The 18,393-nt window shown below is 41.7% G+C and overlaps 1 protein-coding gene across 1 annotated transcript in view; it reads right to left on the bottom strand.

Moving 5' to 3' along the window:
• Positions 1-18,393, bottom strand: part of PTPRT (protein tyrosine phosphatase receptor type T) — a 360,616-nt gene that overhangs the window by 60,784 nt on the left and 281,439 nt on the right. The gene's annotated exons all lie outside the window — the stretch shown is intronic.

Raw genomic sequence — 18,393 nt, 5'->3', positions numbered from 1 at the left:
TTCATAGCATCAGAGATTTAGAACTGGAAGGGACTGTTGATGCCATTCAATCAGCCCTCCTTTTGCCCATTTTACAGATAAGAAAACTGAGGCTCAGAGAAGTTAAGTGACTTTCCCATTATCACATATATGATTCAAATCCAAGTCGTTCTGATTTCAAGTCTAGCACTATTCTACGCTGCCTCTTTCACGTTCATTTTTTAAAAAATGGAATTATTTTCTGTATTTTATCTAATTATTTTATTTTTCCTGAATGGATCTTGCAGAATTTTTAAAAAATTATCATGAGTTACTATTGTTATCCATACCAAAACAACCAAGTGCAAAGTCATAATAAAAATAAGGCCACCAGTGACCAAAGACTTCATGTCAAAAGTGATCATTTAAACCAAAATCTTGGTATAAAAATAACAGCAAGCCAATTTCTTTCAAATAATATTTAATTGAGGAAAAATATCCCATCCAGTAAAAAGAAGTTGGATATTCCCTTTGAGTTCATTATAATGGACTGTAGTTACAGGCAAAAACCCAAAGGAGAAGTTGGGGAGGGCTAGTTAGCTCCCAAATTCATTCTACATGAAGTTACTCCCCACTGCAACATTAGCTTTATTTTAAGGCAGTGTTTCTCAAAGGGTGGTCCCAATGGTCCTGGGAATCTACCAGACTCTTCTATGGTAAAATCCTGTATTAATTACTTTTTGTAATATGATGATGAGTAGTGTAATATAGTGGCCAGAGAGCTGGTTTTAGAATCAGGAAGATCTGTGTTTGAATTCTGCCTCTGACACATACCGACTACGGCTTGGTACAATTTATTTAGCTCCTCAAAGTTCTGGGCACCCCCAGTCTAAGACTACAGAAAGCTGCAGAAAAGGGTCTGTAGAGGGAGGTCATCATCACAAGAGTTCCCTATACTACTGAAATCACAGATGTGTTAAAAAATAAAACTCTAAGTATATATATAATTTATATCAGGAAAACTTGGATTCAGATCCTAACCTTGATATTGTGACCTGGGACAAATCCCTGAACCTCTCTGTGCTTCAAGGAAATCCTTAGGGCTTATCTGTTAAATTAAAGATAGGCTATAATTGCTTGTATGGGTCCAAGGAGTTCCCTATTATGAATAAATCAAACATCCTTCCCATATTCATGTTTTCATACTATGACAATGTTGGAACTCTGTTCCTGGCCTGAATATCTGATTGATTTGAAGACTAGATCAAATCCAGATTGGTATTTCATCCAAAGTGGACTGTGTTTGTTTCCCCATCCTTCCCAGAAAGAGTTTTCATTGAGGTCAGCTGAAAATGAATGAGAGCAGGGGATGCTATGGAAGGGTTTGCCCCAATGAGATGGTTCTTGGTTTAAAAAAAAAGTTCCAAACTCATTTTGCTCATAGCACAGTGGTAGTCTTTGCTAGGGACACACTGAGGGAGAATAAGGAAATGTGAACATGGGCACATAGTTGCATCCAATTCATGGCACACCCTTTTAGAAACACTGCCCTAAGGAACATAGATGTGGCAAACTGAGATTCCCAGAGCTCCTTCAATTCTGTATTGTCTGGAGATGATGCCAGCCAGAGCAATTTGAATACTTGGGATGGGGACACAGGCCAAGTATGTTATGAGGTTCAGCAAAGGACTCAAACCCAGGTTCGTGCACTTCTAACATAGGTTAGATGTGAGGAAACAGATTGGTGATGAGAAGCTGCGACGCCCGGATCATCAGCTGCTGGGTGAGAATAAGAACCTCGAGTTCCCCTGCTGACCTTATAACACATCAAGTGCGAATTCCTCCAACAGCAGACCCAAAGAGAGATTGTGAGCTTTCATTAAAGGACAGAATCCAATTGAAATCCCCGCTCTAGGATTTTAGAAAGGGAAGGGTAGCATTATCTTCATAGCTTATTTATTACTTATGGGAGATGCTCATATTGTTTCTGTCCCTTATTTTTCTAACTTTATATAATTAGGTGGATGAAAAATTATGTTTACACACATACACATGGAGAAAGATAGGGAAGTCGACAACATGGAGGAGTTTATACCAGGCAATTTACAAAGAGCTCCAGAATGCTCATTACACGCTATCTACATTCCGCAAGCTTGAAAAGAAACTAATTTGGTGTCCCTCATTTGATATTCAAGACAAGAAGGGAAGTTAGTGAGGATCATGTGGAAGCAAAAAGCTCTCTAACGTTTAGACAACAGGAAAACAGACTGCATAAACTTGAACATTGCACTGAGAGAATTGCACATCCTAGTGTGTTGCACGCAGTAGGCACTTAATAAATGCCTGCTGAGTAAATGCATGAATAAGAACTCCTCTTGGTAGAATCATGATGGTAAAGCCCAGGAAAGATCTGGTTTATTGCCAGCATTGCAATGGGTCGGAATTCTGCCATTGCTGTCTGTGGCCTCTGTGACCTTGGGCAAGACATTTCAACTTGAAGACTGACCTCAATTTCCCTTCTATAAAATAACTGAGTTGGACTGGGTGAACTCAAAGGTGCTTTCCAGTTTATGATCCTACAAAAGCAACTATGGAGCTGCAGGGGAAGGGAAGGCATGAAGGGTTACTAACAAACCACATCTCTTGGGAGAGGAATAGTTACAAGTTATACCCGGAAGAGCAAGAGGCGAATGTGTTTGAGAAGATTATCATTGAGGCATGTAGATGGCATGCTAGGATATAAAGGGCAGAGCTGCTGCTGAACAGGCCCCTTCCTATGACAAATTTATTCTCTACTGACCATGGTAGATCATGCTTCTACTGTGCTTTTAAGGTTTACAAAACTTTTTCCTCACAACTATCCTGGTGAAGAAGTAGTACACGTGTTAGACTCATTTTGCAAATGAGGGAATTGAGACTCAAGGAGATTAAGCAACTTTCCCAGGGTTTTACAGCGAGGAAGTGTCAGAGACAGAAATCAAACCCAGGGCTTCTGAGTCTTGATTCCAGTGCTTTCTGCTGTCAACACTCCCAGTAGCCATTTGATGTATATTCTGTGTAAATGAAATTATTTATAAATGTGACTCCCTGAATGAGAAAATAAAGGGAGTTGGGCTCACTAAGGTTCACTCTCCAAGGTCCCTCCCAGTTGCTCTAAGTCTATGGCTGTCACTCCTGGCCTAGGGAAATTCAGATTACTAAGCTCTTTCACAACTTAGCCTATAGGAGTTGAAGTTGCCAGAAAAGGAGGAAAGAGTATGAGAAAAAGTGAGTTCTGTCTGTTCCAGGCATCCACTAGCAAGATTTGCATGATCTGAAGAACAAGGATTAGATACAGACACATGGGATGTAGGAAGATATTGCTGGCAGAGCCCAGCTAGAACAGGAGGGAGGAGGGATCCGAATGGGAGATGCCCAAGTCCATGAGTTGGACTGAGGAAAACACTTTGAAAACTAAGGGATGGGGGCAGTGAGTAGAGCACCAGCCCTCGAGTCAGGAGGACCTGAGTTCAAATCCTGCCTCAGACACTTGACACACTGTGACCTTGAGCAAGTCCCAATTGCCCTGCCTTTCCCCCTCCAAAAAAATAATAAAAAAAAAGAAAACTAAGGGATGGAGAAATGGGAACTCTCTATCTTTCACTGTCATCAGTCCCATGCTGGAGGTAAGGGCTTAGAACAGATCATCAATTTACAGACAAGCATAGAGTGGCCAGTTTTCTGGGGAGGTTGGGACAAATGCTCAGACTGTGCTAGTGAAAAGGACACCGGACTTGGAGTTAGTAACCTTAGTCCCAAGCACAAATGCTGACTACTGTGTGACTGTTCTGACCCTCAGCGTTCTGACGTATAAAATAGTGGATGTCTCATTTGTAAATTGGGTAGAAAGCTGTGTGTTGGATCCTGTCGATGTTGCCTGTACAATATTTCTCAGACCTGTCTCCTCTCCACTCATATTGTTACCAACCTGCTTGAGATTTTTGTCACTTTTCACCTTGGTTATAGCAATCACTTCTTACTGGTCTTCCTGCCTCTGGTCTCTCTCCTGTGCAGCCTGACTTTCACAAAGTTGTCAAAATAACCTTCTTCATGTGTGGGCCTAACCATGACACATCCTTGCTCAGAAATTTTCACTGACTCCCTGTTGTCCAAAGAATAAAATAGAAACTCCTTCATTTCAGGTCTTCCACAATTGGATTCTTGTTTACATTTTGATTATTCTCCTTCATACACTCTATTTCAGACACCATAGACTACTGGCTCATCCTTGAGTTCAACATATTATCTCCCAAATTCATGTGTTCATAGAATGCATATGCCATGCTTAGAATGTATCCCTTTCTTATCTCTGCCTGACCAGAAATCCTTTTTCTTCAATAGTTCGTGTCAATCCAATTAAAAAAATTGTTAAGCATCTTTTATGTGATGGGCATTGCAACTAGGTGCTGAAGATACAAATTAAAATAAAACACAGTCCCTTCCCTCAAGGAGCTTGCATTCTACTGAGGAAGTACAAAATAAACATAGATAAGTAATTGCAAAATTTTTGTTGTTGCTGTTCAGTCATTTTCATTGCTCACTGTAACTGCCATTTGGGGTTTTCTTGGCAAACATACTGCAGTAGTTTGCCATTTCTCCAGTACATTGTACAGAGGGGGAAACTGAGGTAAGAAGGGTTCAGTTACTTGTCCAGGGTGACATAGTGGCTGAAGCCAAATTTGAATTCAGGAAGATCAGGAATTCTATGTAGCTGCCGATTAAAAAAATTTACGAAAGAAATACGAAAGAAATTACTAATTACTGAGGGAATCGAGAATAGTCTCTTGCAGGAAATAGTAACTGAGCTGAGCTTTGAAGGGATCTCGGGGTTCTAAGAGATGGCAGAGAGGAGGAAAAGGGTATTCCACAGAACAGTCTATGAAAAGGCATGGGGGTGAGAGTCAGAATGTTGTGTTTGGGGAACAATAAGTGTGCCAGTTTGGCTGGAATATGGAATCTGTAAGGAGCAATGGGGTGTGATCAACAGGGAAAGATAAAAGAGGAGTTTGTATTTTATGCTAGAGGAAATAAAGACTCACTGGAGCTTTTTGAGCCAGGGAATGATCCAACCTATGCTTTAGGAATATCAGCTTGACAGCTGTGTGAAGAGGAAATATAGGCTGGATTCAGGGAAAGCAATTAGAAGGCATCACTATTCCATCTTCTTCCAAGATCAGCTTGGGCTGTCTCCTCCATGGAGCCTTCTATGATCGATTCCCCCAGCTAAAATTTATTCTCTTTCTCTTCTAACATTGACTATTTTCTCTTTTGTCCCCATCAATACCATACCTTCTACTGTAGTTATCAGTGTACAACATGTTTGCTGTACCCCCTCCCTCAGTAGAATGTAAGCTTTTTGAAGTCAGAGAATGAGTAGGTAGTTATCTTTGTATTTCCAGGGCCTTAAGTAGGGAAGACTTAACAAAAAGTTGTGTAGTGGAATTGCAGAGCATCAGGTTTAGGCTTTATGTATGGAATGCCTTTTCTTTTTCAAAATTAATTTTATTTTTTTCACTTACCAAAAGTTTATTTTCTCCCCCACCCATATTGAAAATAAAAGAGAACAAAAAACCCTTGTGACTAATATGTATAGTCAGGCAAAACAAATTCCCACATTGCTCATCCCTGAAAATCTATGTCTCATTCTGCACCCTGCGTCTATCACCTCTCTGTCAAGAGATGGGCAAAGGAATTGTTTCATAATATTTACCGTTCAAAAGGGGAATGGCTTGCCTCAGGAAGTAGTGAATTTCCTGGTCACTGGGAATTTTCAAACAGAAGTTAGATGAGCATCTGTTTGGCATAGGGTAGAAGGGATGTCTGTTCCAACAGGGGTTGGGATAGGTGGCTTCTGAGGTCCAGAGCCTGTGCATTAAGAACATTTGTGCTTCCATGGCCATGTGAGGAAAGCATTTGGTAAACCATAAATCACTGAGATTTCCCCTTTCCACAGAGCCCTTTCATATCCTACTCAACCACCAACTTTGCTGCAAATAAAAGTTTACATAACAAATCAGCCACTCCAAATATCCCTAAAGAGGGAAACACATATGAGAGAGAAACTTTGGAGGGAACAGCATTTGGACAAGATATTTGATCAGTCCCTTCTTTCTGTCCATTGGGCAATAAGGAAGATAAAAGATAGTATTTCTCAGAGAAAAGAGATTCGGCTCATTACAATGAATTGTGTAGCTGAAAAATCATTTCCTAGAAGTATTAGAAATGTTAATGCTCTCATCATGCAAGAGTGAATTGAAAGAAGGCAGGTAATTCTGCAGAGATTGCTTAGATACCTAGTGGAAGGTAAAGGTCCACACAGTACCATCAACGTGATTATAATCATCACCACCACTGTCATCACTATCAATCTTCCTCCTTTTCTTCCTCCTCCTCCTCTTCTTCATGCTCCAAGGGATAATCCAGAGAGAGTATTTTTCCATTTGTAGGTGCATTTGAGAATCACTACTGTCATATCCTATATCTTTATATCCCAAAGGAAGGGCTTATCGGTCATTGCTATTGACCATGGTTTCTTTTAGAAAGGCTTCTCCCCAAGAGGGTGGGCTGGGATTTATTAGAAACTCAAGACCTTGTCTCATTTTCTTTTTCTTTAAGGTGCTGGGTGCCATGACCCGACTGTCTCCTACCAGGAAATCTACCTTGAAGCTAAAGCCTCCTAGAGAATGACGCATCATCTATCCTTAGTCCACAGAACAACTTAAAATACAATGTAACCCCCGAGTCATGGATTTGATTTGACATAGATAGTGGGCATTCCTCCAGGGGCAGTGGCTTTAGAGATCAACTTTGGCTACTTCCTGAATCCTGTAGGTGCTGCTCTAAACCTGTGCAGGCCCCTCTCCTCTCCTTTCTCTATATTCCTTCATTCCCTCCCATAGATTCAAATATCATCTCCTCACAGATGACTCTGAGATATATATGTATATGTATATACACGTGTATGTGTGTGTGTGTGTGTATACACACACACACACACACACACACACACATATATATATATATATATATATATATATATATATATATATATATACATATATGTTTTTAGTCTTTCTCTTGAGCTCTAATCCTTTATCATTAGCTGTTCCTTGGATATTTCCAAATGGAAGTACCATAGGTATTTCAAACTCAGCATACCCAAAATGGAACTCATTCTCTATTTCTTCAAACCTACCCAACTTCCTAATTTCTGTAGCAGGCAGCCCCATCCTCCTCTCCCTCAGCCAGGATCACAACCTAGGCAGGTAGCAACCTTTGTTTTTCTTGCTGCCTCACCCCTCATATCTGATCAATCAACAAATCTTATTTACTCTTCCTCCACCAAAACTCTGGCATCTTTTATCTCCTCTTCACTCCCATGGACACTACCCTAACGCAGGCCCTCATCTGGACTACTGCAATAGGATACTGTCAAAAGTGGTCTTGTCTCCAGACTTTCCCCACTCTAACCTAGCTTCTTCCACAAAGCTTCCAAAATCGTATCCCTAAAGCACAGGCCTGGCCGTGTCACTTTTCTGGTCAAGAATGTCCGGCGGCTCTTTATTGTGTGATTTAAAAAACCCCTCCCATTCTTCTGTCTTCAAAACCCTCCATTATCTGATTCCAGCATAGCTTTCCACATAAATTACACATGGCACGTCCTCATGCATTCTACATACCAGTTTAACTGGGCCACTCTTTACTCCCTGTACATGCCACCTTATTGCCTGTTTCCATGCCTTCACACAGGCTCACCTAATTCCTAGAATTCACTTTCTTTACATACTTTATAATCTCTAGCTTCCTTCACGCCTCAGCTTCTTCTTCCCCTGGACGCCTCTCCTCACCCTTCCAATCATCAGTACCTTCCCTCCATATTTTTGTGTATACTTTGTAGCTACCTATGAGTGTGTGTGTGTGTGTGTGTGTGTGTATATATATATATATATGTGTGTGTGTGTGTGTCTGTGTGTGTGTCTGTGTGTGTGTGTATGTATGTTGCACAACCGAATAGAATATTAGATCCTTGAGGGCAGGGACTATTTTGCTCTTGTTTTTGTGTCTCCAGCACACTGCTTAGTGTCTAATGCACAGCAAGTGCTTAATCAATGCTTGTTGAATGAACAAATCAATGGTGGAAACGTTTTAAACATGGATTTTCCTTGGGGTGGAGAGAGGTGAAGGGAGGGAAGGGGAGGGGAGGGGAGGTCAGGGAGGGGAAGGGAGAATTTTTCTGCTTATCTTTTCAGCAAGAAGCACTGACTAGAGCAGCATTTTTATATGCCTTGCAAATGCTTTGCCTGAATTTCCAGCTCACAAAAACTGGGCTCCCACTCCCTTGACTAAGAAGCTACTCCTCAAGATTATCCCAGACAGAATAGGGACAATCCATCTTCTCTCAGGGCCCATGAAGTCTTATCCACTCCTGTGCTGTGGGAGTTAAGAGTCTCATGGTAGCAGATTCTCTAAATCATCACTAAAAGCTGCCCTGGAGCTTCAGAGGCCCCTGGATGGAGGAATGTTTGTGAGAAGACACTCTCCAGAGATAGTGTAGGGCACATGTTATCCAGCAAAGCCTAGGGCCAGATCTTGTCACATCAGATTTTTATTGGCCCACACAACTATGAAGTTCTTACTTCTTAAATCACGTAAGTATAAAAATCCTCTCCTTTTCTTCTGCCAAGTTATGTTCTTCTCACCCAAACTCCCGTTCCCCCCTCAGCTCTCTGACCACACTGATTACAGCCACCATGGTGAGTCTCTGGGAAGTGAAGTCATCTACAGTAGAGAATTTAAATATTTTACTGGTGTGCAGTATATTTGGGTTTCAGGAACACTTATCTAACCAATCCAGATTGTGTTTCCAGAGAGCTCTTGTAATAGCTTCACAGGAACGAGTGGCCCTCTCCCTAGAAATCTCCTCTCTCCCAGATGACATGCAAACAAGATTTACTTCTTGGCACTGAATACCATGAAAAGAGACCCATAAGAGTTATGCTAACTCACAAAAGAAAAGGTAATGATGGAACATGAACCTGATGCCATCATGAAGGTGGAAGCTACCCTGAATCTTTGACTTTGGCCCACTGTCACCTATGAAATGCATCATTGCTGCCCTGTCTTCTGGATCTCCCAGGACCATTTTACCAGTCACAGGGCCAGAAAATCTCTTACATAAACTCCTTTCAATTCTTTCCTTGAGGAAGCAATTAAAGCTCTTATAATACTGACTATTGAGCTGCATGCTTCTCACACCTGTATACTTGCTACCGCTATGCCGTCTATCTCCTTCTGATTCTATTTGTCTGATCATACTGACAGGAATTACTACTCTACCCTTAATACAAGGGTGCTCTGGGTTCTGGAAGAGAGCACAGGAAGGAGGCAGGGAAAAACTCCCTCCTCTCCCAGGTTGGGGAGTGGGGGTCCTGGTGCAAAAGGAGAAATGATAAATAAATTCCCTCTGTCCTTAGGTTTTCAGACACACCAATTACTTTATCACCTACATGACTTGCTTCATGATTTCAACACTTTTCTTTCTCTTGAATTTCCTGTTTGTTGAGAGTATCTGCCCGGGGCTGTATTATAAACACGTAGGCAAGGAATTCATGGGTGATTCTTTTCATTCTCTGCTTTTGTCAGTTGCTTTTCTTTCCTTCTTCTAGAAGGTTCATCATTTCCTTTTCTAAATGCTAAATATAGAGCCAAAAGAAATTAATTATTTAGCTAAAGTTTTTCTATCTTTTCATTTTTTAAAGAAAAAAATGTTGCTTTCCCCTCTCTTTTTTTCTTTCCACTTATTCTTTTCTTCCTTCCTTAATCTTTTCTGTCCTCACCTAGACCTGATGTTGTGTCCCTGGCTTCTTATTCTCACTCGCTTTCTCTGTTGCCTGAGGATTTTAATCACATTGGTTCTTTCTGACTCCTAATGTATTTGTATTTATCACACCCAGGCAGGCTTCAGCTTTGGGGCAGAAAAATACAAGGTTGGGAACACTTTCCATTGCTCTATTCAACAGCCCCCTCCCCCTTTATCCTGTTTAATTTCCATTCCAATACCTTTCTATAGCTTTTCTTTGTCTCTTGCATTCATTCTTTGCTGAACTAGTTGCCACTCTCTTCTTGCCCCTCTTGATGCAGAATATAAATGGCACTGCCAAATCCTGCTGGGCCAACCCCTAGCTTCTCCCTCAATCAGTGACTTTTTGTTTTTCCTGAACTCCAAGGGTTTTGCTTATAAAGGTGAAGAAGGGGAGAGTAGAGAGTGTGTGCGGTGGTAATGGTGCTTTCTGAGAGGCTAGATTAGGGAACCTATCTGAAGTGAGAAGAATGGTGAAAGGTGATACACAGCATGGGAAAACCCTATTTTAAAATACAGCCATAGTTAGGAAATCTGGCACCTGGGACAAATACAGTGAGGAGTGCCAAAGGCAGGGTTGGGAGGAGAAACAGTAGGTATCTAAGGCATGATCACTCCCAACTATGGTTGAGGTAGACAAGAGACAAAGATCATGAAAATTAAGGAGATTGGGGCCATGACAAAGTTTAAGGTGGAGAAGATGGTGAATGGGGTATTGAAATTATTGGGAAGGTGGAGAAGGAAGACCAGCAGGTCCATAGATAACAGCAAAATATATATGACCAGGATGGAGTGAATTTTAAATGAGGTAAAGTCATTGCTAGATGATGGAGTCAGAGGGAAGGTATAATAGTGGAAGCAGGGAATGAGGCATATTTCATGTGACAGAAGAAGCAATCAGGCTTGGAAAAGGTACTGAGAGATATGAGGACTTCAGGAAAAACCCAAGTTTCAATGAGAACCAGAACATGGAAGAAATGTGAGAGCAAGGCATTTATGATGAAGGGGAGTTCATTGAAAATACAGGTGGATTTTAGAGGGCACAGTGGAAGGAGAAAAGAAGAAGATAGGGACTGGGGAAGGCTAGGGCTGAGCTGGCTAGGGATTGAGAATGTGAGGAGATGTAAGAGGAGAAATGGGTTTCAAAGGTGGAGGAAAGAAAGATAAATCCCAGGAAAGGCAGTAGTTGTGCATGAAATACCAGCAGGAGAGGGGCTAGCCTACCTTTTCCTTCTCATCCTCCTCCCTCCCTCCAGATACCTTGTTCCTTTGCTTTAACCTGGAGCTGTTTTTACTTCCAATGCCTGTGGGGCCACAGGCAGGCAAAGGTTCAGAATGTGTTGGGATGCTCATCTCTGGACTGCAGTAGGGACGAAGTAATGCGTTCTTCCAAGAGTAAGAAATAGCACCCACATTGGTGCCTAAAACAAAGCACCCATAGTACCACCTTAGTTACGATTGTCCTCAAGAAGTCCTCCTCTCGTGCTCCATATTTTAGCCATTAGGAGCTGTTAAAAGTTAGCATTTTCCTCTCTGAAAATACCAATGTCCCCCTCATTTGTACCTTAGCATGGATTATTTTGATTCGATGACAAGATCAATAAATAAAAGGGACAGCAGCACTGGAATGGGGAATATGACTGAGGAAGGGAGAAACAAGAACTTTTTGGCATATGATACAAGTTTTGATAGAGTGGGGAACTCTGGACATAGAGAAGGCAGCATGAGGACAATGAGCATCTGGAAAGCAGGGTGAGTAGGCATCAGGTCAAAAAACCTCTTCAGGTGTGCAATGGGATGAAGTCTCAGACATATGTCATATCAGAGACACAGCCTTAGGTTAGGCTCCGACTCACCTTATGCTAAATGACTCACCCCAGCCCATGGGAGGTAAGCATCTACAACACATTTCCCCTCCCCCGGGGGAGGGGAAAAATGGACCCACACTGGGTTCCTTTGGTTATATTTTTATAGGCTCGATTTCTAGGGGAAATAGAGAATGGCAAACCCCTATCAGGAAATCCAAGGTATCCTAGCAATACAGCCATGCCCTTTCCTAACCCCGCAAAGGTTTAGAAACTCAAACTTCTGTTTGAGTCAACTTCCAAAGACAAATAAACCTGAAAAGGGTCCACATTAGCAACATTCTATAACTACTTGAAACACCATCCGTTCTCTCCACTACGTGCTACACCTGCATGAGTTTAATAGTGGTGCAATGCAGCTTGGCTGCAAATGATTTAGTTCTGTCTCTTTCAAAGTACTCAGTCAACACACAGTTCTCAAACTTTGCTTAGTCCCTTCCCAGAGTGCTCACAGGAGGCCAGCCATGGGAGGAATCAAAAAAGACAGGAAAGTGACACAGCCTTCCTCCCTCCAGCCTCCACCGCACCATACACTTAGCAATCTTATGTCTGGTGCCATTGGCAAACAGCGTGTCTGAACTAAGAGATCAGGACTACCTTGGAAGTCTGCAAGCCTCAGCTTCCTTCTTTTCCGTTCCATCTCCTCACTCCTGTCTCACTTCTCCAGCGCATTCCTGGGGCCTCCCAAGATAATTTTGTTCTTCCCCTTCCTTAACGTACAAAGGAAGGGTAAGTGAAGGGAACAAGCAGAGGTGAGCTATCCATGCAGCTCCCCAACTTGCCACTTTCTCCTTTTTTTTATCAATAACATTTGCTAGATCATCTACAATTCACCAACCTTGAGAATATCAGCCCCTTCAATGCCCAGAGTTTGCTGCACTAGTCCACCCTCTGTTTCAAATCTGGATTGCAAGAGATTCCCTTTATGGTCCCTTCCAGCTTTCAGATTCCATGGATCTTTAATTCAGCATTTGCTGACATTCAATATGAGCATCTTTACCTATGTGGTTGTGTCTTGCATGTACCTCCTTTTTACCAGCCCCCTGTAGCTCAGGCTGCACATCCGTTAGATTTTTGCTACTTCTCAACACATCAGTGGGCCAGTTCCATAGGCTCCTCTTTATAATTATGGAGCTACTAATTCGACGTCTCTTGAACTTTGATTCCTGCCTCAAAAATCAGACACACAAGAAGATATATATTGGATTACAGTGCACACTGCAGACTTAGCACAATATGCTGGGTTGAAAATCATCCTGACGAAGGCTGAAGTTATAGATCAGCGCGTATTATATACAGCTTGCAATAAAGCCCCATCAACTGTGGTTGAAAGCCGCATACTGTGACATGATGCACTAATTGACTTAGGACTGCCCAACTAGGGAAAAGAATCCAATTTTCCTCCTGAAAGATGGATGGCATTTGACAACTAAGCATCACATCTCAAACCCAAACTTTGCAAAATAAAGTGGCTCTAAGGTTGTCCTGAGTTCCAGAAGCAAGAGTCAGTTGGATGTTCTGGATCTAAGTGATCACAGGCAAATTTACTTGACTGTGGTCAGTCTCCTCACGTAAAATGGGGATAATCATACAAGGGCGTCATGTAGTTGAAATGGAATGGAGTTGAAAGGAACAGTGGAGATCATCTACTTAATGCTCTCATGTTATAGATGAAAAAATTAAGGCCAAGACAGAGAGGAGGTGATTTTTATCACTTATCTTTTGTATCTTATCACTTATCTCTTAAGATTGTCTTATTTTTAATTATCTGTGTACCTGCTGTATTGCTCAGCAGAGTGTAAGCTATTTAATTTTTGTCTATATATCCTCAGGACCTTAATATAGTACCTAGCTAGCACATAATAGGTACTTAATAAATGTTTGCTGAATTGAAGTTATGAAGCTAGTAAGAGGCAGAGTTGATATTCAAACCAAGTTTTCCTAATTGGAATGGAATGAAATAAATACTTATTAAGCACCTATTATGAACCAGGCAGGCACTTTGCTAAGAGCTTTGCAAACATTATAGTTTGTTCCTCACAACAACCCTGGGAGGTTGTTAGCAATCCCATTCTGCAGTTGAGGAAACTGAGACAGACAGCGGTTAAGTAACCCGTCCAGGGTCATACCATCAGGAATTATTTAAGGCCAGATTTGAACTCAGGTCTTCCCGACTCCATCCTAGAGCTCTGTCTACTGTGCCACCTAGCTGCCTCTCCATGCTCTTTAGGGATCTTCCTGCTCTACCCTGTTTAGTACAATGGGCTTCACACGACGGATCATTACTTTTCTGTCTTTGAAAGGTCAAAGGCCTGAGAAGAACGGACTGTGCCAAGACATGAAAGCAGGACAAAGTGAAGGACAAGGGGCAGGAATGTCTTCAAGATTCTGTGAGACAGCCATGCATAGCACACCATCAACTTCACTGCACAAAAGTGACAGCCGGAGAAGGCCGACTCTCCTGGTGTGTGGCAGTCACAGATGAAATGGTTTAGCTTGAACAAAATGGTCATGCTGAGCAAGTGGTTTGGAAGGCAAGCATCCACTGATGATGAGTGAGCCCTGTGGGGGTTTTGTTAAAGGAGAATGATCTTTAATTTGTATCCAAAGGAGACAGGTTCATTCAGTGGAAAATGCCCTGGATTAGAAGTCAGGACATCTGGGGTTGGGTCCCACATTTACCCCAAATTCAGTGTGTGAATAAAGTTCTCCCCATCTCTGAACCTCAGTGTCCTCACCTATGAAGCGAGAAGATCTTGTTTGGTGGAGTGTCAGATTTGGAGTAAGAGAACATCAGTTAAAACCCGGACTTGGCCACTTACTCTCTTTGTAGCCTTGGGCAAGTCAATTAATCAACGTGGGCCTTCGGGAAATGAGAGGCAGATTAGATGATCCCTTAAAGCTTCAAGTGTATGATTCTTGCTTGAGATGATCTCTTATTAATAAGTGACATTATATGGTGTTTAAAAGGGCAGCTAGGCTGCGAAGGAAGTCTCCTCTTCCTGAGTTCAAATCCAGCCTTAGACACTGACTAGCTGTGTGACCCTGGGCAAGTCCATTTAACCTGTTTGCCTCAGTTTCCACATCTGTAAAATGAGCTGGAGAAGGAAATGGCCAACCACTTCAGGATCTTTGCCAAGAAAACCCCAAATGGGGTCAGGAAGAGTTGGACGGAACTAGACGACAACAACAACAACAACAAAGTGCTTTAAATGTGCTAGTTCATTGGAGTCTCACAACAACCATGGTAGGTGTGTGTAGGTGTGTGTGTATGTGTGTGTGTGTGTGTGCTATAGATATAATTGTTCCCATTTTACAGGCGAAGAAACTGAGGCTCATCAAAGTGAAGTGATTTGTCCACAGCTACAGAGATTATAAGTATTAGTGGTGGCATTTGAACCCAGGTCTTTTGGATTCTTGACACGATGCTGCCTTTCCCCTCCAACTCTTGTAGTTTGACACTGGAACATTCCACAAGGTGCTTCATTCGGTAACAGTATGGTTTGTTTTCTCACAGGATAACTTCAGGAGCCAGTAACAATGAGTTCAAAATGCTGAGTGAAGTCTGTAGGAACTGAGCCAAAGATGGAGAGAGAGCTTGTGGCTGGCCATTTTGATCAGAGAACAGTGAAATCTTGGGGTAAACAAGGACCAACAGATTCTGCCCTAGATATGCAAATTCTCAATCCCATTCCATGGAAGCAGCATCTACCACAGTGGCTTGTATGAACGGAATGGAAAGGAACCGCAGACCCTCTTGGCCACCACTGCTTCCTCAAACTGGCCGACTGTGTTGAGTATGCTGCTGCATAGATTGTCCTAGAAACTCCTATATTCAAGGCTGATGCTGCACGGCCTTGAGATGATCCTTATCAGGCCCATGAAATACCTCCTATCAAAAAAAGAACTCAAAGAGAACTATAAATCCAGTGACCACAATGCTTCTGGCATTATGTGTAACCTAGCTTCCTGTCCTACCTCTTAATAATGCCTCTGCACAAAAAGGGAAGAGGCTGAGAAGGATGTTTACCAAAAACATAATTTTTGGTTCTGGCTCGATGCCTCATGAATTAATGTAGGAGAGGATGATGGTCTTGGCTTCCTGTTTTCATCTATTCTAGAAGTCACATGTTCCACTTCTTTTTTTGAGGTTCCAGTCAATCGGTCCACAAGCACTGACTAAATGTCTATCATTTATGGGTAGTGGGCTAGCATCTAGCCGCTAGATGCTCAGTATATAAAGACCAAGGTGAAACAAGATGATGCAAGGAAGGTCCCCAGCTGAATGGACGGGCCTCTCTGTAGTAAGCTCATCATGTGGATCATAGTTGATAGGCTACAAAACCCACAATGATGAAGTCACAGATACACTGAATTATTGTACTCATAAGTAATTATGCTTACCTACATGATGCACAGCAATGACAAGGATGACTACCTCTTGGGATTGTGAATACCTACATATCCTATCAGAACAAGGGGTATGGGGGTGTGTGTGTGTGTGTGTGTGTGTGTGTGTGTGTGTGTGTGTGTGTGTGTGAAACTTTCCAATTCTTTTCTACTTTGCAAGATGCTTCTACTCCATTCTATATTTCGAGTTCTTTCTAAGGCATTGTCTAGACATTAAATAAACTGGACTGTGCTAAAGTTAATTTGGCATTTAGGATTTTCTTTGTTCCAGTACATCATTGAGTCAGATGAATGGCATAGTGCATGCTCAATAAGTGAGTTGGTCAAAAATCCTGGATTGATCGCACCACAGACCACTGAGCCAGAACATAAATCCCTGGTTTCAGTTATGTCAAAGCCCGTCTAATAAATCTGAATTTATCTTCTCTGTTATTTAACAATTCAATGAACATTTATCATGGCCTACTGTAAGTAAGACTCCATGTGACTTCTTGAGGAGGAAGCAAAGATAAATGAAGCATAGCTCCTGCCCCCAGTGAAGATTTCAATTTAATCAAGGAGATGAGACATATACATAAATAACTATGATAAAAAACAGAATGCAATAAATGCATTAGAGAGATACAAAATACAATGGGAGTTCAGAAGAGAATGATAGTAGACCTGTCCAGGAGGATCAGAGAAGACATCAAGGAAGAGGTGGTATGTGAGCTCAGCCTTAAAGCGGGGATAGGATTTCAAGAGACAGAAATGAGTATTGGTGGGTGTGGAAGTTTTCTGGGAACGAAGAAAGATACAAGTATCATGGAGGTGGAAAAAAAATTCAGGACATGTTTGGAAGGAATGGTGACCAGTTCAGTTTGGCTGGAGAGAAAGGGATAGAATGAAATAAAGTTGGAAAGACACACTTAGGTCAAACTGTCTTAGGAAGGCTTTGAGATACCACTGCTTCTCATCCAAGTATTTTGAATCTATATGCTCAAAATACTTTGTAATACTCTCTTGGGGGGCAGGGCGGAGACTTGAGCTTAATACCATTTGCATGCTATGTGAATAGGCTACTTCTACTGCTTCCTGACCATCTTAGAACTATAGGACCCTGGGAGGCAGTGTGGTGTAATGGTTTGTGCTATGGACATGGAAGCAGGATACCTGGTTTTGTTTTACTGTTCAGTTGTTTCAGTGGTGTCTGACTCTTTGTGATCCCATTTGGAGTTTTCTTAGTAAAAATACTGGAGTAATTTGCCATTTCCTTCCCCAGCTCATTTTACAGATGAAGAAACTGAGGCAAACAGGTGAAGTGACTTGTCTAGGGTCCCACAGCTAATAAATATCAGAGCCCGAATTTGAACTCAGGTCTTCCTGACTCTAGGCCCCTCTATCTACTGCTCCACCTAGCTGTCCCATCCTCAAACCCTTTCTAGTTGTATGACCTTGGGCAGGTCACTGAACTTCTTTCATTCTCAGCTTCCTCAATTGTAAAATGAAGATTAATTATAACACCTGTCTTTCATAATGAATGAGGATAGTCAAATGAGGCAATATACATAAAGCGCTTTGCAAACTTCAAAACGATGTAGAAATGTTAGCTATTAATGTGAATGCTCCTTAAAGGTCCTTAAAGATCATCTGTCCAATCTTGTAATTTTATATAATTTATATATATATTTATATTTTATATTTATTTATACATATTTCTAATTTTATATACATGCAAACTAAGGCTGAGAAAGAAATGGTTTGCCCCAAAACATCATTGGTTGGAGTACTATCTGGGACAGGAACCCAGGTTTCATGCCTCCTACTCTAATGCCCTTTGTACCATACCTTAATCCCTCAAATTTCTTCTTTTCCTTATTTCCACACTAAGAAATTGACACATTCCCTGAGGATCTACTGTGGAAATTTTATTCCATGCTGGTGACTTCTCTCTGTTTTCAAGAGTTTTGTTTTTGTTTCATTTTGTTTTTACAATTATCTTTCCTCTCCTGGAAAAAGGAGGACTTCTAAAGAATGTTCCCTGTGAATGCCTTCGATTCCAGGTTGGTCATTTCCACCACTGCCCGCAGGGTTAGGGGGATTATCTTCTACAAAGGATGCTGGGAAAACTTGTATGGTGTCAGTACATGAGGACTGTACAGTACATAAGATTCCACAGTAAGAGACCAACATGGCCTTCTCCTCCGCATCCCTCTTTTCTTGAGATACACACAGGGTCCATGCGACCCACAGGGCCCTGGGTCAAGTCCTAGGTCTGCACAT

Source organism: Trichosurus vulpecula, chromosome 3 (genome assembly GCF_011100635.1).
Source record: "Trichosurus vulpecula isolate mTriVul1 chromosome 3, mTriVul1.pri, whole genome shotgun sequence".
Lineage (NCBI taxonomy): Eukaryota > Metazoa > Chordata > Mammalia > Diprotodontia > Phalangeridae > Trichosurus > Trichosurus vulpecula.
The sequence above is the reverse complement of the archived record's forward strand: the minus strand, read 5'-3'. Positions and strand labels throughout refer to the sequence as shown.